The 15,025-nt window shown below is 44.5% G+C and overlaps 1 protein-coding gene across 1 annotated transcript in view; it reads right to left on the bottom strand.

Annotated features, from left to right (window-relative positions):
- Positions 1 to 13,104, bottom strand: part of LOC100585797 (core histone macro-H2A.2) — a 61,069-nt gene extending 47,965 nt beyond the window's left edge. The window contains exon 1 of the mRNA XM_030798302.1: positions 12,510 to 13,104. The gene's annotated coding sequence lies outside the window, so the exon portion shown is untranslated. The remainder of the gene's footprint in view (positions 1 to 12,509) is intronic.
- Between the last annotated feature and the right edge of the window lie 1,921 nt (positions 13,105 to 15,025).

Genomic DNA, 15,025 nt, shown 5'->3' with positions numbered 1-15,025 from the left:
CTCTAAATTATTTTATCAGGCAGTTGTTCTATTTATTGATTGATTGATTTTCATCTTTCACTTTCATGTAGGCTTTTCTTAAATGTCTGGTGATCTTTGGCTATGCGTTTGTATTTAAGAATGAAGGACAAGGCCGGGCACGGTGGCTTACGCCTGTAATCCCAGCACTTTGGGAGGCCGAGGTGGGCAGATCACTTAAGGTCAGGAGTTCAAGACCAGCCTGGCCAACATAGCAAAACCCTACCTCTACTAAAAATACAAAAATTAGCTGAGCATGGTGGTGTGTGCCTGTAATCCAAGCTACTTGGGAGGCTGAGGCAGGAGAATCACTTGAACCTGGGAGGTAGAGGTTGCAGTGAGCCAAGGTCCTGCCACTGCAACGATCCTTTTTCAAGCACTCCAGCCTGGGCGAGAAAGTGAGACTCTGTCTCAAAAAAAAAAAAAAAAAAAAAAAAAGAATGAAGGACAAGGTTGATGATTATAGGCAGATAGAAGAGCTTTCTTCAATTCTTCAACCATTGTTTGGTGGGCATGCTTCCCGTTTGGGATCTCTGGGTGTGTGTGTGCAGGGCATGCTAATTAGCAGGCATGGCTTTAGGTGTCCAGTTAGGAGCTAGTTGTATTAGTTCATTTTCACACTGCTGATAAAGACACATGCAAAACTGGGAACAAAAAGCGGTTTCATTAGACTTACAGTTCCACATAGCTGGGGAGGCCTCAGAATCAGGGCGGGAGGCAAAAGGCACTTCTTACATGGCAGCGGCAAGAGAAAAATGAGGAGGAAGGAAAAGCAGAAACCCCTGATAAACCCATCAGATCTCGTGAGACTTATTCACTATCAGCAGAATGTCACAGGAAAGTCCAGCCCCCATGATTCAATTACCTCCCCCGGGTCCCTCCCACAACATGTGGGAATTCTGGGAGACACAATTCAAGTTGAGATGTGGATGAGGACACAGCCAAACCACATCAGTAGGCATGGCTTTAGGGTGTCCAGTTAGGATCTGAGAATCCCCAAATGCCAGAATGAGTGGGGAGCTTTATTTTGTGGTGTGATATTTATCCTAGAAATTCTACGTGTGCCTTGTAGTTTTTTAATTTTTTTTTAGATGGAGTCTTGTTCTGTCACCCAGGTTGGAGTGCAGTGGCACAATCTTGGCTCATTGCAACCTCCGTCCCCCAGGTTCAAACAATTCTCCCTGCCTCAGCCTCCTGAGTAGCTGGGATTACAGGAGCCTGCCACCACACCTGGCTAATTTTTGTATTTTTAGTAGAGACAGGGTTTCACCATGTTAGACAGGCTGGTCTCGAACTCCTGACCTCGGTGATCTGCCTGCCTCGGCCTCCCAAAATACTGGGATTACAGGCATGAGCCACCATGCCCAGCCTCTTGTAGTTGTTTGATTGCTTTAGAGAAGAACTCTCAGATTGTTAGCTTAAGGGCTAAACACCAAATTGCTGGAAACTCTTCTAGTAGTAAAGGAGGGAGAAAGGACAATTCACTGAGCTGTCCTGGAAACAGACCTTCAATGAGTCCCCGCTTATCACCCTCCCCACCTTCGCCGCAGTTCCCTCTTGCTTTTACTCTCAGTTGTGGCTTCCCCTGTGATGTGCATATGTTCTTATGCACTTTCAGTCTTCTGGAAATTTCTTGAAATCTCCCATCTGCTGTTGACTAACCACACCAGCCCCTACCCCTTTGTTATTGTTTATTTTATTTGTACTTCTTTACCATTATTTCTGTGGCTCTGGAGAGGAGGGGTTTGAAGGAAAGCACATGTGCTCAGTCCATCATTTTGAACTGGAAACTGAAAATGTCATTTTACTTTAACATTTTAACAAACCTCATTTGTGGATCAGCCCAGAAATGAGTATGTTGCTGAGGAGAAACAGCTCAACTGTTTTATAATTGAGTAATAATGTCATGTTAAAAAATTAAGATCACCTTCATCACCAGGTGAGTCCCTGAAAACTAACCGGTCTTGAGATAATTGAAGAATATAAAATTTTGTATCAAGAGACGATAACGACTCCTTAATAGAATAGAATCCAACTCAGTGTGTCTGTATTTTCACAATTGCAGCATATGAGGTTCCCATAAACAATATTTAAAATTATACTGTGCTCCCAGATGGGAGGAGAGGAAAGAAAGGAAACCCCTTAGCATGTGCCCTTATTGAATGAGTTGCTTTTGGTGAGAAACAGGAAACTTTATTTAACACCCTGATGGCCTTCATCAAAAGACAAAATAGTCTGGTTTCCTTAGACCAATATTTTCTTTTTATTCACATAATTTCTTTATCAAGTATAAGGAGCTGTTACACAGTGAGCCATATTTTACACCTCAACTTCTCCACATTTTTATTTTTTTTGTAAACTGTGGAGGGCTGCAACAAACCCTCTGCCAGCCAGCAAGGTGGGCCATTGACACCTCCAGCGTTCTGATTTATTTATTTATTTATTTATTTATTTTGTTTTTGTTAAATTTTTTATTGGTGGTATTTGGTTACATGAGTAAGTTCTTTAGTGGTGATTTGTGAGATTTTGGTGCACTGAACCTGATTTGTAGTCTTTTATCCCTCACCCCCTTCCCACCTTTCCCCTGAGTACCCAAAGTCTATTATGTCATTCTGATGCCTTTGTACCCTCATAGTTTAGCTTCCACTTATGGGTGAGAACATACAACAGCATCCTGACTTAAATGACCATTTTTTTCTGCAGTCAAGCTTCTACAACGAGGCTTTGAAAAAGAGACAGCAGTCAGTAATTTGAGGATTGGGAGCTATAATTATAGGCCAGGGTGTCACAGGTGGGGTTCGGTCACAGCGATGAATCACCTTGACAAAGGATCTAGAATCACAAGACAGCTTATTTTAAAGCACTCTTTCGAGATCATTCTCTTCAGAAGTATGCAAATCAAAACGCTTTCACCATACATTATTTTAAATCTAGAAATAAGAGATTTTAGAGCTTTTAATGATGGAATTGAAATTTAAAAAAAACTTTAAACATTGTTTTCATGAACATGAAATTCACAGTGTCATCCCTAATGGACTCGCGTACTGTTTTAAAATTGCTGAAATTTATTCAATTTATTCATTCTTATCCCCTATGATATTTCCCTAATCTGTGGTATTGTGCTTCAGAATATTTTATATTGTAAATATTTATGAAAAGTGATGGAGACACTGCAATGAAGCATCTTTGTCAGTTCAAAATAATCCTTTGGGAGAATACATTGAGAGGAAATAAAACAAAACTAGGTAGGAAATGAGGGGATTCAATATAAATATATTAACTATACATTGAAATATATTTTAAAGGGTATGAAAAAAATCTTAGCTTCCCACCTAATAGAGTTTGACTGTATTTTGGTGTGTTACCCTAAGTATTGTATTAAAATAATAATAGTTTGTTAGCATTATTTTGTAGCTGTAAAAGCCATTTTCAGTAATACAAGCTAAATCACTGGCTCTATTACACTTCCATTTATGAACTCCAAGGGCAAATCATTATAGTATAATACTTTCCAAACCATTTTCTTTCAAGGCCACCTTTAAGTGAATGAGAATAGTCAATAATTTTATCGTCATATATGTTAAAGCACATTAACAATTTATAACATAAAGGGCTATATCAAATGCAATTTCATCAAAATGACACGCAGATCAAATTAACCAAATTAACCAACCATGAATGTTAGAACCAAGCATTAATCCAATCTATTTAAATTATACTATTGAATAACAAATCATTCCCTTTTAAAAAAGTATTTCAAGTCACATCGTGGAGCGGGAAGTTCAACTGCCGGCACATTGTCATTCAGAGGCAGAGCACGTGTGGTCACTCTAGAGGAGCTTGGGACAAGGGGTAGGGGGGTTTAAGGGATAGATTTAGGATATCTGCTGCTACTGCAGGATACTAAGACATTTTAACATGTTTTGTTGTCTCTGTTGAACCTGAGCTATGGTTGTTTTAAAAAAGAGAAAAGCAGAAGTTGTTGATCTATAATGTAGCTTGTTTCTTTATTATTAGCCTTACGCTATTTTCTAATATAAATATGTTTGGCCACCTGTGGTACTTGGATGAGAAATGAATAAAAATAATTTCAGTTTTCTTTGAATCTGAGTTAGCAATGCATTCCTAAAGAAAGCCAACCAGAAAATGAACCAGTCTGCCTTCCTGAATCTATTCATTCACAGAAAACAAAACAAAAACACCCTCACTGGGTCCAGCCTGGTCTCTTCTTGTCTTTTTGTTCTTTGAGGCTTGACAAATAGGAACAGTGGGATTTCCATAAACAATATTTAAAATTATACTGGGATCTCAGAAGGGAGGAGAGGAAAGAAAGAAAAACCCCTTAGCACGTGCCCTTATTGAATGAATTGCTTTTGGGGAGAAAGAATAAACTTTATTTAACATGCTGATGGCCTTCATAAAAAGACGAAGTAGTCTGGTTTCTTTAAACCAATATTCTCTTTTTTTTTCTTTCTTTTTTTTTTTTTTTTTAGACAGAGTCTCTGTCACCCAGGCTGGAGTGCAGTGGCCCAATCATAGCTCACTGCAGCCTTGACATCCTAAGTTCAAATTGTCCTCCCACCTTAGCCTCCCAAAGTGCTGAGATTATAGGCATGAGCCACTGAGACCAGCTTGACCAAGATTTTCTTTTAATTTAAATAAGTTCTTTATCAAGTATAACAGTGGGTAAACTATCTTGTTTTCCGCAAATCTAACAGATCCAAATTAGTAATGCAGTTTATTGTTATAAGCAGCACCTTCTTTACTTCTCTGAGCAGGGCACTGGCTTTGTCTGAGCCAAGATGAGATTTCCAAATGCGAGTAGAGGTGTGTAGGAGCACCCTTAGGGGCTAGGGTGAATGTTCCAGTACCAGACAGCAGGTGGGCTGTATGCCTTGGTGAGCCTGATCCACCAGGGGCTTCCAGAGACATCCATATTTGCTGGGCAACTGAGTACATCAGTGGGGCCAGTTGTCTGCTCTCAAAGCTGGAACAACAGACTGCTCTGGAACCCCTCTTCCTCCATCCCTTCCTCTGCCTGCACCTCCCTACCCAGTTTTTCTTGCTGTCTGTCCTTTTTTCTCTTTTTTTTTCTTTTCCTTTTTTTTTTTTTTTTTTAGAGACTCTGGCTCTGTTGCCCAGGCTGGAGTGCAGTGGTGCGATCTTGGCTCACTGCAACTTCTGCCTCCCTGGTTCAAGCGATTCTTCTGCCTCAGCCTCCCAAATAGCTGGGATTACAGGCACCCACCACTGTGCCCCACTAATTTTTGTATTTTTAGTAGAGATGGGTTTTCGGCATGTTGGCCAGACTGGTTTCCAACTCCTGACCTCAAGTGATCCGCCTGCCTCAGCCTCCCAAACTGCTGGGATTACAGTTGTGAACCACCGCACCTGGCCCTGCTGTCAGTCCTCAGGCAGTGGCTGCACTGTGGGGAAAAGTGGCTTGGGTCTTTTGCTGCAGTTCTGTGTCCTGTGCTGTTGACAGTGTTGCTCCCTGGTTATGCATGTGTGGGTCCCCTGTAGCTCCTGGACCCCGGCACGTTGTATCAGCTGCTTCAGCTAAGGGCTACCACTGGCCACACCACACCACACCACACCATCCTCTCTGTGGGTGTAACCAGCCACTGGCCACACCACACCATCCCCTCTGTGGGTGAAACCTGCCAAAGCTCAAGGGGGCATCAAGGTGGTAGAATGGAAGGTGTGGTAGACCACGGGGAGGGAGCCTCCAGTTTGGCCGTGACTAGCTGTGGCCTGTAGGCAAACCAGTAGACCTTTTAGGGCTCCCTTTTTGCTTGAACAAAAATTTGTAGGAGGCCAGGCGTGGTGGCTCACGCCTGTAATCCCAGCACTTTGGGAGGCCGAGGCGGGAGGATCACTTGAGGTCAGGAGTTCGAGACCAGCCTGGCCAACATGGTGAAACTCTGTCTCTACTAAAAATACAAAAATTAGCCAGGTGTGATGGTGCACATCTGTAATCCTAGCTACTTAGGGGGCTGAGGCAGGAAAATCATGAACCCAGGAGGCAGAGGTTGCAGTGAGCCAAGACCATGCCACTGCACTCCAGCCTGGGTGACAGAGTGAGACTCTGTCTCAAAAAAAAAAAAAAAATTATGCTCTAATATATAAAAGAGATGCAAGGGGAGCTGTCCTGACTGGAGTGGGCAAGTGCCTGGGAACTTCAACAGCTTGGTCCCCACCTTTCCTGCCTTGGGCCTCCAAGGAGCACTGGGTTCTGTGGAGCCCCACCTGAGAACCAATGCACCAGCTCACCTCTGAGGTCCTCTCCAACCTATAAGATGCTCAAAACAGACTCCCTCTGAGCCCCACCCGTCACTTATATTCACAGAGATGGAGCAACCAGGATAAGTAAGTCACATTCACAGGATCTTTCCTTTGAAGTTGCTATTTCTTCACCCAGGATAACCATAGAAAAGAAAAACTGGACCTGAAAAAATCTGCTTGATTTTATATCTAGGACTGCCTTTTCTTCACCCCAAAACAATAATCTACATTGTTTACTACGGAACAGCTGAGGTGAAAATTCAGTTTAGTGGTGATAGGGTTGTTGGCGGGGTGGTGGGGGTATGGGGGACTTAATGATCACTTCATTGAAATTCTGCAAGAAAGCTCAATTTGGAAGTTTACCACTCGGATGAGCAACCCAGTGAATTACCACCTGACCTAAAAGTTTATGTTGCATATTGTATAAGCTATTGGGGTTTGCCTCTTTGTGGTCCACCACCACTATTTAATTTTAATGGTCTTATTGAGCAGTGAAGGCAGGAGTGCAAAATACAAGTTACAAAATTCTCTCTGTGTGTGTGTGTGTGTGTGTGTGTGTGTGTATATAAAATTGGCAGTGCCAGCCCAGCCAGCATGGGGCCTGGGTTCCAGGGTAAGTTTGATTTTATCTTGTGCTGCTTTTATCCTGTTGTCATAGAAATATCCCAGATTTGGCATCTAAACTCTTATCATCAGGACCGCCTTTCATATCCAGAAACAACCCCTAAATCTTTGGCCAGATCATGTGTTGTAACTTTGAGTGAATAAATGTGGTCAGTGTATCTAACCCTTCTGACATCTTAGAATCAGTTGGAGTAAATGTCTGTACACTGGTGGTCTATGCATATTTCTAACAAAGCATGAGAATTTTGACTTGAATTACTTACTCCATTCCAAGTCCAAATTGGCAATGCCAGTCAAATAAATCGGGCAAAGTATGATGGATGGTGAGATGGATAAATGAACAGTAAGGGCTTCAGAGAAACCACCAAATTTATCTTATTTAATACTTTGTGACAAGACAGTTTAAAGTACAGAGTTCTGTGGCTCAGTCTCATATTCTTTCTTTCATTTGTCATAGTTGGATAAAGTAGTGAGACAAATAAGTTTTGAAAATAAAAATTTGCCTAGACAAACATTAAGCTGAGCATCATCTGAGAATCATTGGAAAGCTAGCAGCTCCTTGCTCTTACCACATGGGCATAAGGATGTAGGGCTTTGGGGTCAGGCTGCCTGGCCTGGAGTCCCTTGTGTGGTGACTTTGGGTCATGTTCTTCACCATCCCCCCACCATTTTGTTTTCCTGTGATTGATGTAGTAACAGTACCTACTTATAGGGCTGCTGTCAGAATTAAATGGGTTAATACATGTAAGGTGCTTGAACAGTACCTGGCAGGTAGCAGACATTTAATAAACATTAACTACTGTGATTTATTTCCACAAAAGAAATCATTATAGAGAACTATTTTCATGAAATGCAATCTGACATTTTATTGGGCATATTTCTGCCTCTTTGTCCACTCTATTTCAAAACCAACTGCTACAATTATTATGGTACTTGAGGTTGTATGTGTGTAAAGGGGTAATAATGAAAGTTTAACTCTAGGAAAACCCTGAGAGCCACATCATCTGCTGAGAACCCTCATGACAGCAAATAGTTTTGTTTTTCCCAAGGCTGGGCACTTTCAGATCCCCTCGGTCTAATCCTGTAGTCTCCAAATTCCATCTGCCTGAATTCATAGTCATTGCAATGTTGGAAATCACAGGATTTCACAAAACCATTATCTAAGACTGAAAGGGACTTGAGTGATCAATCATTTAGCATTCTCCCACCCCCCGCTCCCACCCAAATGTAGCTACAATGAAAGGAATGGCTTGGAAGGGAACATGCTCATTGAATGACTTGTCCACGGCCTGTGAGATCAAACTAGAACCAGCCCCCTTACCTCAACTGCTGCAATTGGGCTGTTCTTCCAACACGCTATTGCATGTTTTACCCCCAGATGCCACCTAGCATAGTGTTAGGTCACAGTTGATATTCAATAAATATTCCTTCAACTAGTGTTTGAATAAATGAAACCAGCCTTAAATATTTTGTTTCAAAAGGTCTCTTTTGTGATTTTTTTGAGGGAAATGAATTACCCTCCCAAACACTTATCTTTCCCTCCAACCTAATTCCCAATATACATCCCAGTGTATGTTGGGGAAAAAAATTCTATCTTCAAGATTTCACTACATTCCTTTTAAAAACATGATCTTCCCATACCATACTGGAACTCATATACTTCTCTACTGGTTCGTTTTTCTCTTTCTTCTATATATAGAATTTAAGGTGGTCACAGACTTAAATGGCAATGAAAAAAATTGTGAGGGTTCTTTTAGCTCACCCTTCAACCTGAACCTTAGCAGGGTAGGCCAGGCCAGGACTCTCAGCCTTGCAAGGGAATCTCATAATCATGTTGAAGAACGAGGACTAGCTGGAACACAGCATCTGCATCCAGCTTCCTTCCACCTGCCTCACTCCCTTACCCTTCTTCATCCAAATCCTGACACGTTCTCCACGAAGCCTAGCCCAACACCCTCCCTCAAGTCCAAAACTCTCTTCTCCCTTTACAAACTGTTGTAGTAAATTTTTTGTGTATATCGTTATGTATTAATTATGTATTATCATTACGTATTATCAATCACTTTAAAATTATTACTTGTATTTAGTTATCCAAGCAAGACATACATTAATTCAAATTACAGAACTTGGCCAGGCACGGTGGCACACGCCTGTAATTCCAGCACCTTGGAAGGCATAAGCTTGTAGTCCCAGCTATTAGGGAGGCTGAGGCAGGAGGATCACTTGAGCCTAGGCGATGGAGGTTGCAGTGAGCTGAGATTGTGCCAATGCACTCCAGCCTGGACAACAGAGTGAGACTCCATCTCAACAGAACAAAACAAAACAAAACAAAACAGAAACAAATTACAGAACTTCAAATATTATAACAAGGTTATGGATGGGTATTAATAATGATATGGCCAAAGCCCTTCTTGACAATTCCTCTAGTTCTTGTCTCTCTTAGTGGACATCTTCTATACTTTTTCTGTCCATTTTGTATGCATTTTTACTTACAGAGATGTATAATTTTATATTGTTTTAATATCAATAGTACCATATAGTATGTACTGTTCTGCAATTTGCTTTTTTCATTAATAGTATATATTGGTGATCTTTTTCTGTCTCAGTATATATAGATCTGCTTCATTCTTTTGAACTGCTGCCTAATATTCCAGAAGACAGATGCACCAGAGTTTATTTAGCCATTCCCTGTTGACGGCTGTTAGGCTGTTTTCTACTTCAGAATGACCAAAATTGCAATGAACATCCTTATACATGCTGAGCTCATAGATGCCTGCTTCTTTGGGTGACATACTGAGAAATGGAATGGTGAGTCACAGAATGTGCACATTATTAATTTTATAGTGCCAAACTGCTCTTTTAATTGGTTATATCAATTTACACACCAGTCAGCAGTATATGAAAGTACCTGTTTTCCCACTAGCTTGCCAAAATCACTTTTTACCTTGTTTTACCTTCATGTATATTTTATCTCCTAGGCTTGGGGTTGTAAGCTTTATGAGAGAAGGGCCCAATGACTTCCTTATATTTTATTTCATTTCCTTCCCTATCTAGAGGTGTTTAAGAATTGGTGTATACTCAGGAGGCTGAGACAGGTGCACCCCTTGAACCCAGGATTTCGAGACCGGTTTGAGCAATATAGTGAGACCCCCTATCTCAAAAACAATAAAACAAACAACAAAAGAATGGTGCTCAATAAGTGTTTGCTGAATGATCTCTAACCATAAGTTCTTTGTTAATCTCTGTGCAATATACTTTCCATTTACCAAGACTGCATCTAACTTGGAGGTTATTTCTTAAGGTTGAAAAACATTCTCAAGAAAGTTGGCTGAATTTTTGCACATCCCTCCCCAGTAACAAGTTATAGATACCTTTCATTTAAAGTTGCCTAAGACAGGACTCACCTCCTGTTCTGCTGGCAGGAGGCAGTGAAAACAGATGTGGTTGTCTCAGACAATAGCTAGCAGGGTGTCCCACCCACTGGGAAATGGCAGACCAGAGGCGCCTTAAAAATCCTGGGAACCAGACAGAAGATGGAATGGTGAGGGAGTAGGGTCAGAATCCTCGGGACACTCTGGATTCAAGGAGGTAAAATCTTTTACGGAGTTTTGATATAGAGGAAACCACTAATAATGTGTAAAGTCTGACAATTAATGGATCCAGGTGAGGTGTAACTGTGGTAGGGTAGGAAAAACCAGAGAAGAGGAGAACTGGGCATGTTTTAGAAGGAAATTTGGCCACGGGAAAGAGGGGTTATGAAGATGTGAATTATGCGACTCAAGATAAACTTTTCTGCCGGGCAGTGCCTCTATTTATTTATACGTAATTTTAGGCTAAGACAATTCTAAAAATCACCAGTATGTTTCCAAATCTTGGAGCTCTGAACATGTAGTTTGAAAATAAGAAGTGTGTTAAAACGGACTGAGGATTATGTGTAGCTTAGTTTGTGGTTCAAAACAACACACACGAAGACACGTTCTCGCTCTTAATAATGTTTTCTTTTTCTCTCACCTATTGAACCGTTTCAGTAGCAACTGTGCAGCCCAGTGAGGTGACAACTGGATTTCAAAACAAACACAAATGAGCAAAGTGAGGAAACTATTTGCTGTGGTGGGCTGATCGCCCCTAGGGGATCCTGGGGTCTGTGGGGCTTAGAACTGGGCCCTTGTTTTGAATTCCTCTGAGGTGGACAGAGGCTGGACGGACACCTCAGTTCCAGCGTGGCTGTGATAGGGAAACTGCCCTTAAAATCAGGGCAGCGGAGCCACGGTTCCCATCGCGTCCCCTCAAACACTCAGGGCCCCGCACTTTGGTTTCTCAGCCCATTTCTTCTCGCGCCTTTCATCCCTTCACTCATCCAGGGCCGTTGCCAAAAAACCCTGGCAAGGACCAGGCCTCAGTCAGGCCCACGGTGGTCCACTGCACGCCACGGGAAACGCCTGGAGGAGGCTCGTCTGGCCCTTGGGGAACCAATGCCCCTTTGGCCATTGTTGTAAGGAACAAAGAGGGCAAGAACTGAGGGCGCCCCCCCGAGGAAAGGCGGGGGAGGACACCCACGGGCGATCCGGGGGGCTGGCCGGGCTGGGGCTGAGGTGCGCCGGGGGTGCAGGCTGGGAGCCGGGGGAGGCAGGGCTGGTCCCCAACCGCCGCGCCCCGCGAGCGATACGCACGGCGTCCGGCGCCCGGCAGAGCCCTTTCCTGTGCCGCAGCCAGTTTACTTTTATTCCCTTTTTCGATATTTTTATTATTATCATTTTTTCCCGCGCAAAGCGGGAGCCAGACTGCCCAGGCGAGCCACGGCGGGGCCGCCATTTCCCGGTGAAAGCGCAGCGCGCGTCGGCACCGGGCGCCCCGGAAAGGGAACCGAAGGGGAGTGCCCGGCCCGGCGCCCTCTTCCGCGCCGGCCCCGGGGCGCACGCCCGCCTGCGGTGCCGGGGTGTCCGCGAAGCAACCCCCAGCTCTCGCCCCGCCGCCCGGCGTCCCCGGCCTGACCTTCCCGGGCGCGGCCCGCCCCCGGACTCGGGTCCCTAACCTCCGCCCGGCTGCTCCGCGCCCCCTCCATTGTCAGTCTGGAGCCGCCGGCGCCCTGCCTGGGCACCCTCAGAGGCCCCCGAGCGGCCCTCCCCGGGCTCCCTCGGGCCCTGCGCAGCCCCCCACCCATCGCCCCGTGCCCCTTGGCGGCCAGGCGCCTCCCTCCTCCCGCTCCTGCGCCCGAAACTCCGCATTCCCAGGAGCCCTCTGCTTCCTCCGGGTCCAGCCTCGCCTGGGGCCCGCTGCTGAATCTCGCATCCCTCCTCCTCACCCCCTCAGTACCCTCGATGCCCCCGGCCCCTCGCTGGCCGCAGGAATTTGACCACTTCTTTAGCAGCACCCCCCTTTATCGCCCAAGGAAGCAAGTTGGGCAGCTGGATTTAAGAATTTGTTTTTGCAGGGGGTGGGTCGGCTATCGAGGGTGCGCCCGCAGGGGCTCGGGGGAGAGGCAGAGGTGGTTCTCTCCGGCCCCTGCACTGCCCCGGCGGCGCGTTTTGTTTCCAGACCCCGGAGCACCCTAAACAATAATGCCATCGCCATGGCGGGCTCACCTGGTGCTGCGCCGCCTGCTCCGGGCACCCGGTGCCCTCTGCGCGCCCCTCCCTGGGCGCAGGTTCGGCCCACGCGGCGCCGGTGCCGGGCAGGACTCTTTGCCTTTCTTTGGGTTCTATCTGTGCGTGTCAATGGCGGCAAGCGGCAGTTCTCTGGGCCGCGGATAGTAGCGGGGGGAGGAGGAGGAGGGAGAAGGGATTGCTCCTTCTCCACATAACCACCTCTAGGAGGAGTCGCTCAGCCTCATCCCCCGCCAGCCCAGGCTCCACGACGGGTCCGGGGCTTTCGGTGGGGCTTGATGAGCTATTGTCCTTCAGGAGCATTAATGGTGAAACCGCGCGGCCTCCGTGTACTTGGCCGATCTGCGAGACTAGCCGAGGGCCACTCGCTAAGATGAGGCTTTCCCCAGAGTTGGGCACAAACGCGCTGTGGTCGCGATCCAGTCTCCTGTTAGCCGGATCCACCTTTGGTGGGAGAAGGTGGCGTGGGCGTTCATCTGGCAGCTCTGGGGAGAGTCTTCGAAGGGGAAAGCGAAAAATGCCACCTTCTGTATTTTTGTGTCCTTAAATAATAACAAGTACATTAACGTTTGTGTCCACCACAGGGAAGAGTGCATAGGGCGGCCACAGCCACAAGAACTGCGAATTTATATCCGTGCCTGTAGGCTTTTTAGAAATTAAGACCGAGTTAGAATCCAGCGTTGCATAATATTTGGAGAGGCAGATGTATGTTTTGGTGGGTGAGACTGTGTGTATGGGCATAGTTTTTAATTGGGTTGCTTTACAAGGTGTTAATTTGTAATATCCCAACGGGTATTTAGATGAGCAAGAGGCTATTGTCTTCAGGACCAGTTTTTATTAGTTACTAGAAAATGCATCTTTATGGGGGTGTGGTGGACACTGTCGGGTGTGATAATGGGGATTAGCAGTTGCTGTGTTCCTACTGAAGCCAGTCTCGGCTTTGTATTGTGAGATGTTGGCCAGGGATCCATGGCTGGAGGGGAGTCAAAAGAATGTGTTTATTTCAGTGGGAAATGCTAACTTGCTGTGGACCATCCAGGTTTCCTCTGATTTCTCCTTCAGTCAAAGGACTGTGAGAGGCAACATTTTGATCTCTTCCAAAAAGAGAAACCGATGCAAACAGAATTCTCCAGCCTTGGCCAAATGGGTGATTTTTAAAGCTGTTACATTTGGTAATATTGTGTATATTTGCTACTACAAACTTGTAACTATTTAGGCAGTGGGGACTTTGGAGTGACTGAAAGCCTCCCAGTGCCTGAGTGGGAAGAACTCATGCCTACCACCCACTGCGTCTCTACTAGTTAATCATGGCTATTGCTGGCATTTATAGATAGCGAGTTAGGTTTAGACCATGTGCATTTTAAAGTGTGTTTGCTGAGAAATCAGCCATCTTTCTCTCTGACTTCCTCCAAATCACGCATATATCATCAACATATGCGTAAACCTCTATTTCAGTCTCCTATGGCTTCTCAAACTCCCCTGGACTCAACAGTCTCTGTTTCTTGGGGCTTCCTTTACTCTTTTCCTAAGCCTTTCACGCCCTCTGTGTATGACCTCACTGTTCTTTTGTCTTGGAAGGTATTTTCCAGGTCAGATATCCAGTCAGGATAAAGTCTTGTTTCCCCAAGATGTATATTTAAAGGGTTTCAAATGATCCCCTGGGGCATCCCATAATGATGTCCTTTCCCATTCCTAGAGAAAGGGTCTCTCTTCTTATACATTCAGGTGTCCATTCTTCCCCAGAAATAACCATCAGGCCAACATTCAAGAGAGTTCAGGAGTTTTCTATGAGTGCTTGAAAAATACTCATACTCTGTCATCCAGTCAGCCAGGCTGACTGAAATATAGTTGAATAATTCATCAGTAGATATTAGATTCACATTCTCCTTGTAATTTCCCAATAAAAGTGGCATATGTGGTCATTTTTATGTGAATTTTATATAAGAGTTCGTTCTAGCATTTTGTTATGTGCTATCCTGAGAGAGGCTGGATCTAGTAAATTTACTGGTTAGGATTCTCCCATTTCATACTGGTTGGTTTCTTCAGACAGATGATGCTGTCACAACTCAGAAAATCAAGGAGGATGTCAGCTTCATAATACTCTGATTCTTAGGATAAAAGGGTTCTTAGAGTTCATCTAGTCCAAACCTTTGTTGTAGGAAGAAATCTGGTATTTGGATGGGTGAAATGACTCAGCCATGGCCTCGCAGGACATTAGTGGGAGATCCTCCAATGCATGTCCAGATACCCAGTCAATGCAGTTTCTGCCAATTCCAAACTTTTCAGGATGTATAGGGGACAAATATGCCACTTAATATGCAGATCTAGCTGAATTATGTATGTTTAATACCAAACATTTAACACATAAAAATTTAACACTGAGATAGTATCATATAATATTATGTAAAATTAAAATACATTTTAAAAAGTCAACATGATCATAAGTTGATAAGTAATCTAGAGTTCTGCAGTGGTCTCTAGCTCGGGGAACCTCT

This window comes from Nomascus leucogenys, chromosome 18 (genome assembly GCF_006542625.1).
Source record: "Nomascus leucogenys isolate Asia chromosome 18, Asia_NLE_v1, whole genome shotgun sequence".
Classification (NCBI taxonomy): domain Eukaryota; kingdom Metazoa; phylum Chordata; class Mammalia; order Primates; family Hylobatidae; genus Nomascus; species Nomascus leucogenys.
Note: the sequence above shows the minus strand (reverse complement) of the source record. Positions and strands in the feature narration are given on the sequence as shown.